Source organism: Rhincodon typus, chromosome 35, assembly GCF_021869965.1.
Source record: "Rhincodon typus isolate 14 chromosome 35, sRhiTyp1.1, whole genome shotgun sequence".
Classification (NCBI taxonomy): Eukaryota; Metazoa; Chordata; class Chondrichthyes; order Orectolobiformes; family Rhincodontidae; genus Rhincodon; species Rhincodon typus.
The window spans coordinates 17,545,538-17,550,482 of NC_063366.1; the positions used below are offsets into that span (position 1 = coordinate 17,545,538).

Genomic DNA, 4,945 nt, shown 5'->3' on the forward strand with positions numbered 1-4,945 from the left:
CAGTACTGAGGGAGTGCCGCACTGTCAGAGGGTCAGTACTGAGGGAGCGCCGCACTGTCAGAGGGTCAGTAATGAGGGAGTACCACACTGTCAGAGGGTCAGTACTGAGGGAGTGTCGCACTGTTCGAGGGTCAGTGCTGAGGCAGTGCCGCTCTGTCAGAGGGTCGATGTTGAGGAAGTGCTATACTGTCAGAGGGTCAGTGCTGAGGGAGTGCCACACTGTGAGCGTCAGTACTGAGGGAGTGCTGCACTGTCAGAGGGTAAGTACTGAGGGAGTGTCACACTGTTCGTGGGTCAGTACTGACGTAGTGCCACACTGTCAGAGGGTCAGTATTGAGGCAGTGCTGTACTGTCAGAGGGTCAGTACTGAGGGAGTGCCGCACTGTCAGAGGGTCAGTACTGAGGGAGTGCCGCACTGTGAGAGGGTCCGTACTGAGGGAGTGCTGCACTGTCAGAGGGTCCGTGCTGAGGGAGTGCCGCACACTCAGAGTTTTAGTGTTGAAAGTGTAACCTGAATGAAATAACAGATTATCTGCTGTTTGATGTGAAATAAAGTGGTGTTTTGGTTTTGTTTGCCTCAAAGTTCTGGTTACATTTGAATACATTTCCTTGCTTGCAAAGGACCATGGGTCCATTTTTCGGTTGCGAAAGGCTCTTCCCCATTCGCTATTTATTTTACCTGGGTCTGCATGGTGGCTGAGTGTTTAACCTTGCTGCCTCACAGCTCCAGGTATCTGGGTTTGATTCCAGCCTTGGGTGACTGTATTTGTGGAGTTTGTACGTTCTACCTGTCTTGCGTCGGTTTTCTCCGCAACTCCCACAGTCCCAAGATATGTAGGTTAGATGGGTTGGCCATGCAAAATTGCCCATAATTTTCAGGCATGTGCAAGCTGAGAGGGTTAGCCACGGAAAATGGTGGGTTACCGGAATAGGGTAGGGGTCTGGTTCTGGCTGGGTTGGTCGGCTTTGGACGTGATGGTCCGAAGGGTCTGTTTCCATACCGTAGAGATTCTCCGTCTGTGCCTGTGTTGCTGTCTATGTTAGTGTGTGTGTGTGTGTGTGTGCGTGCGCCTGCAACACATTTTGTCTCACTTCCTCTTCCTGCGCCTGTGCCAACAACCGTATGCGTGTGTCACTTCCTGTGTAAATATCCCTCACGCTGAGCCTCCGAGGGTCAGAAAGAGAAATTAATCCCGAGGGTTATTGAGGTTAAATGTTGGTGGTTGGGAAATCCCTCCCCTTTGGGACTTGTTTTCACATTCATTGCTCCTTTATTACTTCTGTGGGACATGGGTGTTCCTCCTTGGGCCCGCATGCACTGTGAGCTGTTGCAGAGGGACGTTAACAACCTGACCCATCACCATGAGTCTGGAGTCACTCAGGGGACATTAGTGATCCAGACAGTATTTCTGAACAGCATTTGATAAACAGCTTCGAGTTGCTGGTGCAAACTTCCAACCCAAGGTTCATTAATTGAATATGAACACGGGCCCACCTGGAACGCAAGCCTGGGCTTTGGGTTATTGGCGTTAGGGCACCTTTGACCTGCTGGCCAGGTCCCTTGTTGGATGCCTGCAATGTATCCAGGGACTGTTGATAGCTTGTCCATCCTACACCCGCGCCAAGCAACTGCTGGCTTCTTGCGTAATTGGGAATTATTTTAGGGTCTAATGCCCTCCATACAGGCCCAGAGTGCGAAACGGTTGGCGGTGAACTCTGTACTCAGTCATTGCCGAGCATCGAAGCAGCCCCCAAAGCTTAGAGAGGAGTCTCGCACAGATTGGTTGCTGGGGGGTGGGGGTGGGGTTGCTTTCTTTCAGAGATTCCCGCCCATGAGGAGCGGGGGATATCTGCCTTGAGGCATCGTTGCTATCAGTGGGGTGTGAGTTCCCTGACAAAGACGGGGTTTTGACCGAGGGACCCGGGCAGTAAAACCGCCAAGGCGTCTGCCGAGGGAGGTGCCCTGTGTTTTGGAATTGATCGAATGAGCGCAAAAAAAGAGGAAGTCGGTCTCTCAGGAGGCCGGCGCTAAGAGGCCACTAAGTCAGAAGCCACCCGCAGGAGCAGGGCTCAGTGGAGCTACAGTCAGATCGGCACCTGTTGCCGCCTGTCTGTTCCTGGAAAGATGAGCCGAGGCAGGGGTGGGGGAGGAATCGTAAACCGTCCCCGTCCTTTTGGAAGCAACACATGAGGGAGCTCCGTGAAGCAACAGCAGCAGCCGACTGGGGCGGAGCGCAGCGGCGTGCCGGGATTCGGGAGGGCGGAGAGAGAGAGAAGCGGGGGCAGCGAGCAGGGACAGGCTGTTTACAGTTCACCCAAGGGGCAGAAGCCACTCGCTGAATTGTGCAACGAGATAGTACGGGAGAGGCCATTCGACCTCCGTGCGCTGGCGGCAGCTCTTCGAGAGAGCCGGAGAAAATCCTTCTCCCCTTGGACCCGCGGATATTGGCACAAATCCCCTGTGAAAGTTGGTCCCCCAACATCACACCCCACCCTCCCACCTGCCACACCCCAACCCCAGCCACCCCACCCCCATGTACGGGCAGTGAAATCCCTGATCAGCGCTGCGCAGAACCAGATTTCTCCTTCTCCTGGCCCGGCTTCTGTTGACGATTAACTCCATCTGGGAGACGGTTGCCGAGTCTGAAAAGGTGGGAGTGCATGGATCAGCCAGTCCGCAAAGGGAACCCTCCGTCAGACGGGGAGGGGAGTGAGTACCTCCACTGTGATGCGCTACAGCCCCTCACCATCGGGGAACTGGGCTCGGTACACGGGTGACGCCGGCCCGACATCTTGCCAGACTAAAGATGAACGTACTCACATCAATTGTAGCACCTCTGGCGTGGGCTGCTCCTCTCCACCTCTCTTAAGCCCGTCATCTCGTCTTCTGTTGCCTCCTCCCTCCCGGCACCCTTGCTCAGAGCCCTCCACCCCGGGGCTCGGTCATCATTGCACAACAGGGTGCCAGGTTGGGTTCCAGCTTCTGGCGTTGGCGGGGATTGAGGCGGGGGGGTGGTGGGGGTGGGTGGAAAGAGGGTAGACGATGTTGGAGTTTGGGGACAGAAGGGAACCTAACCTTTCTGCTCCACCCCGTGTTGCGTGTGTGTCTTTCTCTCTCTCTCTGTTTCTGCAGTTGGCTCTGTAGTCTTTCAGGAAATGTCTCAGTTACCACTTCCTCCTTCTGGCTCTCTGTGAAAGAGAGAGAGAGAAAGATAGAGAGGCAGATTCGCTGGCCCAATCACGCACCGCGCTCGAACGTTTTGAGAGGGAGAGCGTCGGCGCTAGGGCAAGTCAGGGAACGGAATTGTGAGGTTTGCATGGACAGACAGGGTCTGGTACGCCCTGATTCTCCTGTTCTATCCAAATTCCCAAACCTTCCTTCTTTCACGGGACTACCATCTGTGCCTATCTCATTTATTGCCCGCCCTCAGTTGCCCCTTGGAAAGGAGGTGGTGAAAGGCAGTGGTGTAGGGACACTCAACAACACCCTGAGAGAGGGAATTCCAGGATTTTGACCCAGTTACAGTGAAGCAGCCCTGATATATTTCCAGGTCAGGGATGGTGAGTGGCCTGGAGGGAAGTGTGGAGGTTGCCGTGACCACCCCCCGCGGAGTAGCACGCTGTAAATCAAGCCTCACTACTCCTAGTATCGTATCAATACCATTTTCCTTAAGATGCTCACATTGTCCCAATTTATCTGACTCTCAGACCAAGATTGTCTGAAAGCACGGACCCGAATCCTGTCCAAAACAAGAATTATCTGAGATAATCAGACTATAGCTGCAGGTAAGGAAATGTAACCCGTTCAGCATAAGAACATGAGAAACAGGAGCAGGAGTAGGCCATCTGGCCCCACGAGCCTGCTCCACCATCCAATAAGATCTTGGCTGATCTTTTTGTGAACTCAGCTCCACTCACCCACTCACCATAACTGTTAGTTCCTTTTCTGTTCAAAAATCTATCCAACTTTGCCTTAAAAACCTTCAACGAGGTAGCCTCAACTGCTTCACTGGGCAGGGAATTCCACAGATTCACAATCCTTTGGGTGAAGAAGTTCCTCCTTAATTCAGTTCCAAATCTGCTCCCCCCTTATTTTGAGGCCATGCCCCCTATTTCTAGTTTCACCCACCAGTGGAAACAACTTCCCTGCTTCTATCTTATCTATTCCCCTCATAAGCCAACCCTCTCAACTCTGGAATCAAACTCGTGAACCTCCTCTGCACCCCGCTACAGTTCCAGTCCATCCTTTCTCAATTATCGAGATCAAAACTCTACACAGTACTCCAGTGTTATATGGCATATAACACTATTAACTAAAATTCAAATCCACTTATAAACCATACATATACATAAACATGTGCACCCATACACACACACACTCACACACGCGCGCGCGCGCGCACGCACACACACACACACACATGCACACACACGCACACACAAACATACACACACACAGAAACACACACACATAAACACAAAAACACACAAGCACAAATACAGCACAAACACACAAATATACACAAACACACAAACATACACAAACACATAGACTCTCACGCACACAGACACACTCACTCAAATACACGCACAAACACACAAAAACACACACGCACAAATACACAAACACACACACACACAAACACACATGCATGGACACGAACACGCGCACACACACACACACACACACACACACACACACATGCATGCACCCCACCCACATGCATGCACACACAAACACACTACACACTCACACACATACACACACACACACACAGACACACACATTCACACAGACACATATATACTCACACAAACACACAGTCACACACACATACACACTCACACAAACACACACAATCAAACACAGACACACACACAAACACACATACACACTCACACACACATACACACTCACACAAACACAAACGCACACACACACAGA

General features: G+C 51.9%; 1 protein-coding gene across 1 annotated transcript in view; it reads right to left on the reverse strand.

Annotated features, from left to right (window-relative positions):
• LOC109926609 (G-protein-signaling modulator 1-like) overlaps positions 1–3,138 on the reverse strand; it is a 44,205-nt gene extending 41,067 nt beyond the window's left edge. The window contains exon 1 of the mRNA XM_048616525.1: positions 2,822–3,138. The gene's annotated coding sequence lies outside the window, so the exon portion shown is untranslated. The remainder of the gene's footprint in view (positions 1–2,821) is intronic.
• Positions 3,139–4,945: the final 1,807 nt, after the last annotated feature.